The following is a 15771-nucleotide window of genomic DNA, read 5'->3' as shown; positions in this document are numbered from 1 at the left end:
TCTCGATAGTTACAAACATGGCCTTCGAAATATTCGTTATATAATTTGCGCCCGAAAAGGGACTTGAAAATCCTGGATACTAAGGTTAAAAACTCAAAGATTTCTAATCAGAATTATGAATATAATGGACTTTCGATGATGCTGGTGGAAAGCTAGGATCAGACGCTGATGGAGCAGGAGACTTGCAGCGACCTTCCCGGCATTCACCTCAAAGTATTAAGGTAATCTGGAAGCAGACAACTTTGGAGGCAGGGCAACCACAGCTATGAGTAGTCATCTTGGATATCAATAACGACTCAGCTGTATTTAGTCCTTTACTATTGGATAATCATATGTTCACCTGAAGATGTGTCTTTTAGTGCCACGAATCTGGAAGATCCGCAGGGTGATTTTGAACTTTGAATATACGTCTAGCGCCCTTGTCACTAGACCTAACCACTCAGTCTTAAGAATGTGAATATTACAATACATCGTGAAGCTCTAAAGCGATAACAAAAATTGCTTAAATATGATAATTCACCGAATACTCAGCACAGTCCACTTCGAATACACATTTTACGTTTATATGCGTTAATTCGAAACGCAGTTAGCTCGACGTGAATGCAAAACTGAGTTTTGAGTTATTATTTTTAAAAAATGTACAGTCCCTGTAACTTCTGATTTGATTAGCTCAAGGTTGAGGACTGATAAGGGCTGAGGTGTCCGAGCGTAGTTGGAAACAGCTGTGTTAGTAAGTGGACGTATATTTCAGAGCTGTATGTCAGGACTGCAGTTTGCTGCGCAACCGTAGCCGTTCACCGATAACTCCAGCGACTTAAATGGCCTGCAGTGAAGTGACGAAACTGAATCATAGCCGCAGATGGTATTACTGACTTCCCGGAACCGACGACAGCCATTTCCCCTATAACAAAAGCATTTGACAGCAGGAAGTCAACATCGTTAACTTCCTTTCTCAGTGTCGTGTTGGAGGACAGACGTACCTCTCGTGAACAATAAAACACACAAAAATAAGCCGTGAACCAAACTGGAAGCTGAAATTTCAGTCAGAAAAAATAACAGCTTCCAAATGAGACATAAATTTCACTCTCACGCTTCGAAAAAAATCGTCCTGGCTAAAGAAATAACTGACCACATTTTAGTTAAATGTTAGAGAGGAGTGAAAATAAGACTCGCTCAAAATACTCAAATGATTTTTGTCCAATTTCTTATAGCTAAACGAAGAAGGATACATGAACAATTGAGGTATCAAATTGAGCAACGTAAGGTCTCGTTTTGACAAAAAAAAGTTTAGTTGCTTGAAAGTAATTGGGAGTAGACTACATTCCATTAGAACTACTGACGGCCTTGGGAGAGCGAGTCCTAACAAAACTCTACCATCTGGTGAGCAAGATGTATGAGACAGGCGAAATACCCTCAGACTCCAAGAAGAGTATAATAATTCCAGTCCCAAAGAAAGCAGGTGTTGATAGATGTGAAAATTACCGAACAATCAGATTAATAAGCCACAGCTGCAAAATACTAACGCGAATTCTTTACAGACGAATGGAAAAACTAGTAGAAGCCGACCTTGGGGAAGATCAGTTTGGATTCCGTAGAAATATTGGAACATGTGAGGCAATACTGACCTTACGACTTATCTTAGAAGAAAGATTAAGGAAAGGCAAACCTATGTTTCTAGCATTTGTAGACTTAGAGAAAGCTTTTGACAATGTTGACTGGAATACTCTCTTTCAAATACTAAAGGTGGCAGGGGTAAAATACAGGGAGCGAAAGGCTATTTACAATTTGTACAGAAACCAGATGGCAGTTATAAGAGTCGAGGGACATGAGAGGGAAGCAGTGGTTGGGAAGGGAGTGAGACAGGGTTGTAGCCTCTCCCCGATGTTATTCAATCTGTATATTGAGCAAGCAGTAAAGGAAACAAAAGAAAAAATCGGAGTAGGTATTAAAATCCATGGAGAAGAAATAAAAACTTTGAGGTTCGCCGATGACATTGTAATCCTGTCAGAGACAGCAAAGGACTTGGAAGAGCATTTGAACGGAATGGACAGTGTCTTGAAAGGAGGGTATAAGATGAACATCAACAAAAGCAAAACGAGGATAATGGAATGTAGTATAATTAAGTTGGGTGATGCTGAGAAAATTAGATTAGGAAATGAGACTCTTAAAGTAGTAAAGGAGTTTTGCTATTTGGGGAGCAAAATAACTGATGAAGGTCGAAGTAGAGAGGATATAAAATGTAGACTGGCAATGGCAAGGAAAGAATTTCTGAAGAAGAGAAATTTGTTAACATCGAGTATAGATTTAAGTGACAGGAAGTTGTTTCTGAAAGTATTTGTATGGGGTGTAGCCATGTATGGAAGTGAAACATGGGTGATAAATAGTTTGGACAAGAAGAGAATAGAAGCTTTCGATATGTGATGCTACAGAAGAATGCTGAGGATTGGATGGGTAGATCACATAACTAATGAGGTGGTATTGAATAGAATTGGGGAGGAGAGGAGTTTGTGGCACAACTTGACAAGAAGAAGGGACCAGTTGGTAGGACATGTTCTGAGGCATCAAGAAATCACAAATTTAGCATTGGAGGGCAGTGTGGAGGGTAAAAATCGTAGAGGGAGACCAAGAGATGAATACACTAAGCAGATTCAGAAGTATGTAGGTTGTAGTAAGTACTGGGAGATGAAGAAGCTTGCACAGGATAGAGTAGCATGGAGAGCTGCATCAAACCAGTCTCAGGACTGAAGACCACAACAACAATCAGACTAAGTAACAACAATTTAATTAGTGATTTGAGGGAACACCTTTGTCCACTTTTCCGCTGGTCATCAGGGCTCAATTCGAAACGGGACCATTGCTGAAGATCTTCTCCAGTCGGTGAGATTCCAGGCTGAAGAAGTATTTGGAGACGTCCCGGAGAGCGGTGCGATACCATCGCCTGGGGTATCATTTCTCTTCATAACTGGACTCCTTTAGTTGTCATGCTCGGCACCATTACGCACAGCGTTACGTTGACGATATTCTACGCCCTGTTTTGTTGCCCTTCATGGCAAGCTATCTTGGGCACACGTTTCAACAAGATAAGAACCACCTGCACACGGCGGGAGTTTCTACTGCTCGTCTTCGTGGTTGCCAAACCCTACCACAAACAAGGTTGCCGGATCTCTCCCCTGTTGAGAACGTTTGGAGCATTACGCGCAGGGCTGTCCAACTGTTTCGAGATTTATACGATCTAACTCGCCAATTGGACAGAATTTGGCATGATGTCCTTCAGCAGGACATCCAACAATTGTATCAATCAATGCCAAGCTGAATAACCGCTTGTGTAGAGGCCAGAGGTGGACCAAAGTTTTATTGATTGCCCAGTTGGTGAAGCTCTTTCTCATGAATAAATCATCCATTTTTTCTGAAATTGTAATCATTTGTTTATCTGTGCATTTTCATCACATCCAGCACCAAAGGGACTGAGCCGTCGTACTTTTCTACTACCGTGAGCGAGTTGTTGTAGATGGAGGTTACAGATTCAATGCTGTCGTTTAGCGTCCTCTAGATCCCTAAGAAAACGTTATGGCGGTAGGCGAGTGGAATTTGGTAAGGTAGCACGAAGAATTTTGTGTGCTCACGCACTCGGACTCATCCTGTTTTCGGTAGAAATACGTCAGCGTTTTCAAGTAATGTTTCTTCCAGATCCTCCTTATCTTGCGTTGGAAGTTCCCTAACGTGTTATCAGTAGCACAGCGCACCTCCCGTCGAATTTGTTTGTTTCTTGTGCGGTGCGACTACGCCCATGACTCCACGATTGATTTCTATCTTCCGGTTTGTGGTGTAATTTGAGGCATTCGGCAGGAATTTGCGCATTTATTGCGTGATCAGCAAATGTAATTTCATGATGCCATCTTTTTGTAATATGAGCTCTCCTCGTCCCACATCCAATACGGCCTGGTTTTGGTTCAGGGAATCCATGGCGAATATTTCTTACATTGCCAACGAAGGGACGACCAGAAAGTTCGTTTCCAAGGTGTGCCCATGGCAGCTGAACACTCACCGCGTTTGTAGCTGCACCTCTGTGTGCTTTCCTCTCGGTGCACCAGTGATTTTCGCCGGCCGAGGTGGCCGAGCGGTTCTAGTCGCTACAGTCTGGAACAGCGCGACCGCTACGGTCGCAGGTTCGAATCCTGCCTCGGGCATGGATGTGTGTGATGTCCTTAGGTTAGTTAGGTTTAAGTAGTTCTAAGTCTAGGGAACTGATGACCTCAGATGTCAAGTCCCATAGTGCTCGGACCCATTTGAACCCATGACTTATTTTTCCTCACACAAAAGCTCTCTTGTGTCTTCTAACATGTTGATGTTCTTTCCAATGGTTTCTGCGAACCTGTTTAGAGCTGTGTCCACAGTAGCTGAGCGTCAGTTTCTGTTTAGACTTCTAATACATTTCCCCCGTGACAAAAAAATGGTTCAAATGGCTCTGAGCACTATGGGACTTAACTTCTAAGGTCATCAGTCCCCTAGAACTTAGAACTACTTAAACCTGACTAACACACATCCATGCCCGAGGCAGAATTCGAACCTGCGACCGTAGCGGTCGCGCGGTTCCAGACCGTAGCGCCTAGAACCGCCTGGCCACAATGGCCGGCTCCCACGTGACAGGTTAAGTGGCCTAATCTGGATATTTTGATCTTGTTGACTATTTTGCTGACATTGACTGGCGTTCTACCAGATATTTCTTTGCTGCTTTGGTTCTCCATTATCCTGCTGGAACTGGTTTGGATTTTGTGGTTCTCTCCAGTTTCCATTTTGCCATTCGTTGTAATTTTTGCCGTAATTGCCTCGTTTGCCTTTGCTCTCCCACGGCGGCTAGTTATTCTCCTCTGTATTTCGAGTTGTTGTTTCTCTGTACTCGATATTTTCCCCCATTTCATCTGTGGTCGTTCCTTCCTGACGAACCTTGCCGGTTGCGGTCGTTGTTTCTCTTCCTGTCTCTTGCGTCTTGTATTTCGCTGACATAGCCTAATCCGCTTAGCGCGCTCTCGAATGGTTCAGTGGAATCGTTGCACCGTCCGTTGAGGAGCTGTTGGTAGTCAGACGTAATCTGAAGTAGCAGTGCCTCATAATTTCCTTGGGACTGTACGGCTGGTCGAAAAACCGATTCTTCTAAACTAGCGACTCAAAGAAATTCACCGGACTACGGAATACTGACGCTTTTAGGCCTTTGCCCAGCACAATCTCCAGCTTGATTCTTTCTTGCGTGTCCTGCGACCAATATGTGTTAAGGTAATTGCTCTTGAACTCTTTGTATGAGCGACAACACTCCGCAACACTGCGCATGTGTTGCGCGATAGAAACCCTCTAAAAATCCGCTGATAAATTCCAGCTCGTATTTCAGTGGCCACGATTCTGGTAGCAATTTATCGTGCTGAGCTATCCAACTTTTAATGTATTGTTATTCTCTTTGTACACTTGGAAATTTCGAATGAATGAGAAATGTTTGCGGTCGAATGGTTCGACATTTCCTGCGAACGAATTTTCGCTCGTTTCTGCAGCACACGTCTCCACAAATCGGCGTCCAAACGATCCTTGTCCACTGTTAGGACCTCCTCTTGTGTCGTCAGATTCACGGACTAATGTTTATAATATATAAAAAACAGCTACCAGCTGTTACTACATATCACTACATATTTGTAATATGAAGCTGGGCCACGTTTTGTAAACGTTATTCGTGTGTGCTGCGTGTGTAATTAAGATGATGAGGTTAAAAGTGACGTCCATTGACTGGAATAGCACTCACATAGTGCATATTGAAATGTGTATTAAGCTTGCGCTCGAAAACATAAACGCACGAATATTTCGTCAGGCAGAACTACATAGCTATGCAGCAAACGAATAACAAAAACAAAACTAGGTCCAACTTAGAATGCTTGTAACTGCCATCTGAAGATGGATTAGTAAAGAAAAATCCGAAACCGGTCATGGTCTGAAGATAATAAACCTTTTAAACCATACATGTGGCTGGTAGCTGTTTTTTATAAATTACACTCCTGGAAATGGAAAAAAGAACACATTAACACCGGTGTGTCAGACCCACCATACTTGCTCCGGACACTGCGAGAGGGCTGTACAAGCAATGATCACACGCACGGCACAGCGGACACACCAGGAACCGCGGTGTTGGCCGTCGAATGGCGCTAGCTGCGCAGCATTTGTGCACCGCCGCCGTCAGTGTCAGCCAGTTTGCCATGGCATACGGAACTCCATCGCAGTCTTTAACACTGGTAGCATGCCGTGACAGCGTGGACGTGAACCGTATGTGCAGTTGACGGACTTTGAGCGAGGGCGTATAGTGGGCATGCGGGAGGCCGGGTGGACGTACCGCCGAATTGCTCAACACGTGGGGCGTGAGGTCTCCACAGTACATCGATGTTGTCGCCAGTGGTCGGCGGAAGGTGCACGTGCCCGTCGACCTGCGACCGGACCGCAGCGACGCACGGATGCACACCAAGACCGTAGGATCCTACGCAGTGCCGTAGGGGACCGCACCGCCACTTCCCAGCAAATTAGGGACACTGTTGCTCCTGGGGTATCGGCGAGGACCATTCGCAACCGTCTCCATGAAGCTGGGCTACAGTCCCGCACACCGTTAGGCCGTCTTCCGCTCACGCCCCAACATCGTGCAGCCCGCCTCCAGTGGTATCGCGACAGGCGTGAATGGAGGGACGAATGGAGACGTGTCGTCTTCAGCGATGAGAGTCGCTTCTGCCTTGGTGCCAATGATGGTCGTATGCGTGTTTGGCGCCGTGCAGGTGAGCGCCACAATCAGGACTGCATACGACCGAGGCACACAGGGCCAACACCCGGCATCATGGTGTGGGGAGCGATCTCCTACACTGGCCGTACACCACTGGTGATCGTCGAGGGGACACTGAATAGTGCACGGTACATCCAAACCGTCATCGAACCCATCGTTCTACCATTCCTAGACCGGCAAGGGAACTTGCTGTTCCAACAGGACAATGCACGTCCGCATGTATCCCGTGCCACCCAACGTGCTCTAGAAGGTGTAAGTCAACTACCCTGGCCAGCAAGATCTCCGGATCTGTCCCCCATTGAGCATGTTTGGGACTGGATGAAGCATCGTCTCACGCGGTCTGCACGTCCAGCACGAACGCTGGTCCAACTGGGGCGCCAGGTGGAAATGGCACGGCAAGCCGTTCCACAGGACTACATCCAGCATCTCTACCATCGTCTCCATGGGAGAATAGCAGCCTGCATTGCTGCGAAAGGTGTATATACACTGTACTAGTGCCGACATTGTGGATGCTCTGTTGCCTGTGTCTATGTGCCTGTGGTTCTGTCAGTGTGATCATGTGATGTATGTGACCCCAGGAATGTGTCAATAAAGTTTCCCCTTCCTGGGACAATGAATTCACGGTGTTCTTATTTCAATTTCCAGGAGTGTATAAACCTTAGTACAACAGCCACGTTTCTCAACATGTCGACTTTCGACAAAATAGCGTTACGGACTAATGTTTCCGTTCGCCGAAGACGAACAAAATTGTGTTCTGGTTCGTTTTCTACCATACTTTGTATCACCGATGATACGCACCCTTTCGTGCTCCCTGTGGCGGCTTATAGTTCTCCTGCGGCATTCGCCTTTCTGCCGCTGAAGTAGCCTAATAATGCATGTCGAAATGCCGTAATACATGCTCTTCTCTCCCTACCCGATAACGAGGGAGTGCTGCTGTACCAGACTGTGATTCTAGCTGCGCAACGCGCTCACGTGCTTGCTCTACGTCTTTTGCCAGCTCGTTTTGCTATTAGGTGATCCGTGTCTGCTCTTCTTCGACCTCTGACATTTCTGCCTGTTTGTCCTCGATCTGGTCGATGCGCTTTACGTTCCTGCTAACTTTTCCTGCATTTACTGGCTGATCCTTCTTCCCTGATTTTGGAGCGTGGCAAGAACCTTTTTGGTTTTGTACATTTCCGGTTTCACCTGTTTTACTTGTTCTTTAGCTAATAAAACATACTTGCGTGCACCTTGGGCTACTAACCTTGCCTCCCTGGCATCGCGTATTGTCTCGTCCGCGACCTCTCGCATCTGTGCTGACGTTTCCTTGACATTTTCTACCTCTTCCTCAACACTCGCGATTTCTTTCTTAACCTGCTCCTTACTTTCAACAAGCTATTCAGCAACCAACCGTATCTCCTTCGTCTCCTTAGTGACTAATTCCCTCATCTCCTTTGTCGTTAATTCCTTCATCTCATTCGTGGCTATCTTCTCTATCTCCTCCCTCTTCCTCCCCTCTTCCTACATGAATCGCACGAGGACCTCAAAAAAAGGTTCAAATGGCTCTGAGCACTATGGGACTTAACATCTATGGTCATCAGTCCCCTAGAACTTAGAACTACTTAAACCTAACTAACCTAAGGACATCACACAACACCCAGTCATCACGAGGCAGAGAAAATCCCTGACCCCGCCGGGAATCGAGCCCGGGAACCCGGGCGCGGGAAGCGAGAACGCTACCGCACGACCACGAGCTGCGGACACGAGGGCCTCAAGTTGAGATCCTCCGCTAATACCTCTAGGACTTGATGAACGCGATTCCATGCCTCTGCGTCGTTTTGTTTGTGAGTCTGATCTGCCACTTTCACTAACCGTACGTCTTGCAGTGTTGCAGAGCCTATATGGCGCAGTGCTGCGGTTCCAAAACGGCTCTAAGCACTATGGGACTTAACATCTGAGGTCATGAGTTCCCTAGACTGAGAACTACTTAAACCTAACTATCCTAAGGACAGCACACACATCCATGACCGAGGCAGGATTCGAACTTGCGACCGTAGCAGCAGCGCGGTTCCGGACTGAAGCGCCTAGAACCGCTCGCCCACCGCAGCTGGCTGCTGCGGTTCCACCTTCGGTCTCATTGCCTGACTGAATTACCTCTGTAAGTAGGCTGTTTATATTTTCTTATTGGCAACGTTACGTAGCGCTCTGTATGAAAATCACTGGCTGTGCTGTGTGCAGTCTGTGGCTAGTTAGCATTGTTGTCTGCCATTGTAGTGTTGGGCAGCTGGATGTTAGCGCGTAGCGTTGCGCAGTTGGAGGTGAGCCGCCAGCAGTGGTGGATGTGGGGAGAGAGATGGCGGAGTTTTGAAATTTGTAACACTGGATGTCATGAGCTACTATATATATTATGACTGTTAAGGTAAATACATTGTTTGTTCTCTATTAACATCTTTCAATTGCTAACTATGCCTATCAGTAGTCAGTGCCTTCAGTAGTTTGAATCTTTTATTTAGCTGGCAGTAGTGGCGCTCGCTGTATTGCAATAGCTTGAGTAACGAAGATTTTTGTGAGGTAAGTGATTTGTGAAAGGTACTGGTTAATGTTAGTCAGGGCCATTCTTTTGTAGGGATTTTTGATAGTCAGATTGCGTTGCGCTAAAAAATATTGTGTGTCAGTTTAAGCACAGTCATGTATAATTGTTCAAAGGGGACGTTTCATATGTCGACCCTTAGCCGAGGATACCTCACTGGAATCTTCTGATTTTTTCTTGTAGTTTGTGTAATTAGTGTAGCTATTGTTTATTGCTAGTGCGTAATTGTAGAGAGAATCTCCTTTGTAGTTGCAGTCTTTCATTGTTGTACAGTAAAACAGTTGTGGCATGCATGTAGATTTGCACCAAGTATTTCGCAGCTGCGCTTGCAATTAACTACTTATTATTTTCAGTGCTATGTTAATGTGTTCTCTTATTTTTGCTCTTCAAATTGTGCTTTTCTGTGTTATCGTGTGAAATATTGTGACAATAATGGCGTGTGAAAAACGTAACACTAGGCTTCAAAGTAAACTGAGAAATAATAGTGACGACGAGCGTAGAAAATTCAAACAAAATCAAAATCAAATCAATACACAGAACAAAAGAGAAATCCGGGAAGTACAAAGTCAGTTGACGCAGGTAATACAAGAATTACATATTTCAGAGGACACTCGCGCTCCAGTACGGGAAGAGGGACATAGAAATACGGAACAACCACAAAATAAGAACACAGGACACTTCGGAAATTATGAAAGAAATTGGCAAGGCGCATTGGATTTTGAGATGGAACCGCCGAAACGAAGTAACAATGAGCGATGTGCGACTCGCCGACACGATGATTTCGACTATAAGCTGTTCATTACTACACGTAAATTCAAAACATTTAAGAATTCTGACAACGACATTCATTCACAAGCATGGCTTCATCAATTTCCTCATTGTTTTCCTCCCAACTGGTTATTGGAGCACAGGTTAGAATTTATGTGTGGCTACTTGGAGAATGAACCAGCTGTAAGAATGCGATCGGTCATTCACGATTGTCACAGTGAAGGAGAATTTTATCATGCCTGCCTCTCAGCGTATTGGTCTCAAGCTACACAAGACCGAGTAAAACATAGCATCATAATGATGAAACATTTCGAACAATCTGAATTTTCCAGTCTTGTGAAATATTTTGAAGACATGTTGCACAAGAATCAGTACCTGTCAAACCCATACAGCCCCTCAGAACTCATCCGCATTTGCTTAATCAAATTACCTGAACAGTTACGGCATATTATTTTGGCAGGACGTTGCAAAGACGACATTGAAGCTTTCCAGGGACTGTTACAAGAACTGGAAATTGACACTGACAATCGCGGAACGCGAAAACAGGAGCACAACAGTTACAGGTCACATCTGTCACAATTCCGCGATGACAGAAATAATACACGACAAGGCTATTCTTATAACGTAAATCGTGACCAAAACAGACACCACCCGTATGACAACCGTTGGCAGAGTAGTAATAATTACAGGGAAAGATCACCTCTCCGCGGTAATGACTATCACAGAGATAATCAGAGATACAGACAATTTGGCAACCAGAACTATTATTATCACGGGAGACAGAATAACTTCAGACGCAACAGTCCAGCGCGCAGTTACGATTCAGGGAGAAATTCTCCACCACTTAACCGACAAGAAAGAAACTATGGAATCTACCGACATGACGACAGACGATATGATCGTAACGACAAACCTGAATTGCATCAGAACTGGCGGGATTTAAACACGGCAGGCTCCTCTCGTCACGGTGAATTTGTAGAAGTTAGGTCTCCAAATCCCAGTAACGACGCGCGCCAACAAAGAAACAGACAATGACTCACACCGCAGGCAGCCACATGCGCCCGCTGGCGCAGGGAAAAATAACATAGACGCTAACCTTGAGAAAAATTCCAGTATCCTTTACCGATGTATACCACATGACAATTGCGTTAAAGTTGAAAGTCTGCGTACTAGGAAGAGCAAAGGGTTACACCACATTTCACATGTAAAACCGTTTATTGAAAGATAATCTGCTTTTTAACTTTGTCTTTGCCATAAAACTTTTCACTTCACGTTACTAGTACGCTTCGTTAGACTTACAAACTGTTAACATTTCAACAATGTTTGAAGTTAAATCTCCAGTCAAGAACCAAGAGAACTTATTTAAACAGAAATTACGAATGCATTGCTATTGCGAACAGACGACACAGTGTTATTGTGTGTGTACATTCTTGCTTGTTAGTTGCACGATTACGTAACGACTGTAAGGCTCACATACTTAGAACATATACTGGTACTGCTAATGAGATTCTAATGCAACATTTTGGTTTACTTGAAAATACATTCTGGATTTAAGGTACTTTCTGTGAGATACCAGATGACACAGTGGTTAGTTTATGTGACAGCTACACGAGTTTATCACGACGCTACTAATGAGTGACAATTTACAATGTTGCTTTTGCGGTGTTTCTGTTTCATATCTGCACAGTTTTTCTGTATTATTCTGGAAAGTAAAACATGTTTTAGTAGTAACTTTTTTGGTATAGCTACAATGAGACAGCCTTTTCCGTAGCACAACAATACGTTACAGCACAGTAATTTCTTCATCACAACAATAAGCGTAATAACTAAGATATCTATACGCAAAGCATTACACTTTTGTTTATTATGAGGTAAGTACATTGACTTCTGCAGAACTTAGCTTTCGAAGGACAATAACTACGGCACTTCCACAGAGATTATCTTACAGCAAGACGCACATTTAGCGCTACAAGACACGTATTTGAGTGATTAATTTTGTACTAAATCATTTATTTTTATTTGAAGTACAATGATACAAAGGTTTTCCGTAATACATTTCATTCCATTCTTGTAATCTGTAACACCTGAGGGTATAATTACATTAATCCTCAGGGGGTACACGCCTACTTTGTGTACCATGTGTTTGGCAAGCACAAGGAGCGCTAGCTAATATGGCATTTGCTTCTGCAACTTTACACGTCGTTACCATATTTCTCTAACACAGAATTACACAGCTATCTGATTATTTAACAGAGAAACAAACATTTTTTTATTACATCAGTGACAAATGTTTACGTAATTACACAGTTGGGTAACTTCACACTTATGAAACTGTATTTTGTCTGTACTTTGTGAACTGTTCATATTTTGTCAGAACCACTGTGATACTATGAGGGCTTTGAATGATATATTTGGTATGGGATCACGATTTTTAAAGTACGTTTGAGGCAGATGACACTTTTGACATGAGCAGAGAATTTTTTTAGGTTTTGAAATTATTGGAGGAAGCTACGACGATTTTGAGAGTTGACTGAGGTGTTATGATGTTATTATTACGATGACTATGTGTATTATGCTGTTGCGGTATGTTTATGATCAATAAGCTGATGTTATATGAGGAATTTGATTATGCTATGTATTTATTATGATGAAATATTGAAGTGTCGTCGCAAGATTGACGTGTCAACGAATATTTATATGTGTAATAATGTAAGGAGTAATGAATAGTGGTTAGGGACTCTGAGTTGTGAAAAAGGATGTTGGAAACCAAGAATCGTACTTTAAGAGTTACGAAATGTGTGTAAATGCGTGAATGTATCACAATGCCGGCGAAAATTTTTTTGGCACTGTTATATTCATAAGATTTTGTTTCTACACATTTGCAACGCAAATTCTCGACCCGTGAAATTTTGTATATGAGACTGTCACTGTAGCGGAAACTGCTGTCGTAAATATTTCCGTAAGAAAGTTAAGTGACCACCTGCACGTAATGCATCGTGGGCACCCAGCTGCGTCAGACGCCTGGAGAAAAAGCCATTAGTGCGTGCGTTTTCAGAGGCACAGGTAGAAAAAAAAGGGAGGCCCTTATCCTCGCTATTGACATTCCTTTGTAGAAAGCGTCCCAAATACGACACGCTCAAACTTGAAAACATATGATCACACTGTGGAGCTCTTAATTTATGATTTACTGAAATGCCTAATGAAATGACGAGAAATATTTTATGTCTATATACCTGATTATGACTACTGACTTTATAGTTGAGAGATTTTTTACTACCTTATGAAATGCCATATGGCTAATGAATGATGTTTCATGCCTTCCTTTGTACATATTTTCATTTTTTTAATATCTAGTTTCTAGCTGCACTGCAGAATTGGTTAAAATAGAATTTTATAGATGTACTAATATAAATATTTTCTGTCTACAGATCCAGTAAATACTAATTTTGTAAAACATTTCCCAAAAATGGGGGAGCACAAAGACATTTCCCTTCACAGGAATTGCATACGGAATTTTCTTTTCAACTACTTGGTAATTTTTTTGGTAGAATAACTTCTTGTGGTGCACCACTTTAATTACATAGACATTAAGATGTGAATATACATTTCCCTTGTCTGCATTGTTGTCTTTAGTGTAATGTTTTTTTCTGCTTGAGCTATGTCATGTTTAGATATAAGTTATTTCATTTGCTGCTGCTGTTTGCCAGGCTTAGTGTTACTGAATTTGACTTTGTGTTACTCTGCTAAGCCAGTTTACTACTGATTTATTTTTCTTGTTTGCTGCTCATTGCCTTATATTAGTTGTAATATTGTTGCTTACTTTGCCAATTTGAATTTTTTTGTCATTGCTGTTTGTGTTAATTGTTTTGTGCTGCTGCATTGCCTCGTCCCTTAGTTTAGCATCTGAGCTCAGTAGATTTAAGTTAGCTTAAGAGGGGGTAGCCTATAAGAGAATGAGTTGCGATGAATTTGAAGAAATGCACTGAGAGGTTATACGAGAGAAATACAGAAAGCATGCTTGGATAGGATTTTTTTGGCTGGAGCAAATATCGAAATAAGACGAAAGATCTATGGAATGAAGTTTTGGGTTGGACTGCAGTACCAAATGTTACACTGAAAACGAACCCTGTCATTTCCTTTTGTGATATCCCACTATGTGTTTGTGTACCCTTGTGTATTTGTTTTCTTCCTGTCTCTGTGTAGTTTCATAGAATTTTTTCTTCTTCTAATACTAAGCTACATTCACTATGATGAGGAATACTGTTATCCTCAAATATAATTGGCATTAATAATATGTTATTTACCTTGTAAATATGCTTAGACATTATTTATTCTGTTTTGTTTTAATGCTCATGTGTAAAGTTGATGTTTCAAAAGTTGCTCTGATCTTTTATGTATTTACTTATGTCATAATTCCTGTAACACTGATGTATATGTTAGTTCGATTCTTTTGTAAAGCCTGTACTGCAAATGTTATCTGTATTGTTATGTTCTTTAATGATGTATTTTGTACCTTTGTTATTGTATTTTTATGTTATAAAATTGTAATTGACACCAGTTCATCAAATTAAGTAACTTGTAAGTTACATTTCACTGCACACGTTTCTGTTGTTCATAGTATATGGACAATATGTGAGAAGTAGGGACTGTTAGTGTTTACACGTGTGTTAATAATTCAGCAAGGGACTGGATAACAGCATTGCTGGTTCTAAGGACAATTCCAAAAACTTTGTGAGTGCACAAGTGGTGGTTATGGATTTGCTATATTGTCCGCAAGACTCTTCAATGGTGACTGTGCACCTGCACAGTCACAACAGATGGCTGCTGGCCATCTCTACAAGGACTACAGTGGGTCTGCACCTTTGATGACCCACCAATACCATTATTTCTACAAGGACTGCAGTGGGTCTGCGCCTCTGGTGGCCCACCAATACCATATTCTCTACCAGGACTACAGTGGGTCTGCTCTGTGATGACCTACCTACCAATATTCTTCAAAACGTCGAATGACTCTGCTGTGGGTTTGCTCTGTTGTCGCCCATTACCTGTCAGCATGTCAAGAGTCAGCACTGTCTTTCCGTTGGAAGGACAACACTACTTCAAGACTGCATGGACATCCACGACTTCCATGTGCATTGTCTTTTACTGCTCAGACTTTGATAAAAGAAACGGCAGTTTTACTGTGATGAATGATCAGGACTGTCTTTGTGGACTGTGAGAAATTTTTAGCTTTTGACCAACATTGTATTAATAAGTGTGTGCATTTCATATCTTTGTTATTGTAATTATGAAAAATTTTATCAAATCATTATTGGCCACTGCCCAAAACAATTTATAAAACTTTGTTGTGGGGAGCATGGGGGCTATGTAAGTAGGCTGTTTATATTTTCTTATTGGCAACGTTACGTAGCGCTCTGTATGAAAATCACTGGCTGTGCTGTGTGCAGTCTGTGGCTAGTTAGCATTGTTGTCTGCCATTGTAGTGTTGGGCAGCTGGATGTTAACAGCGCGTAGTGTTGCGCAATTGGAGGTGAGCCGCCAGCAGTGGTGGCTGTGGGGAGAGAGATGGCGGAGTTTTGAAATTTGTAACACTGGATGTCATGAGCTACTATATATATTATGACTGTTAAGG

The sequence above is a fragment of the Schistocerca piceifrons genome, chromosome 8, assembly GCF_021461385.2.
Source record: "Schistocerca piceifrons isolate TAMUIC-IGC-003096 chromosome 8, iqSchPice1.1, whole genome shotgun sequence".
NCBI lineage: Eukaryota > Metazoa > Arthropoda > Insecta > Orthoptera > Acrididae > Schistocerca > Schistocerca piceifrons.
Note: the sequence above shows the minus strand (reverse complement) of the source record.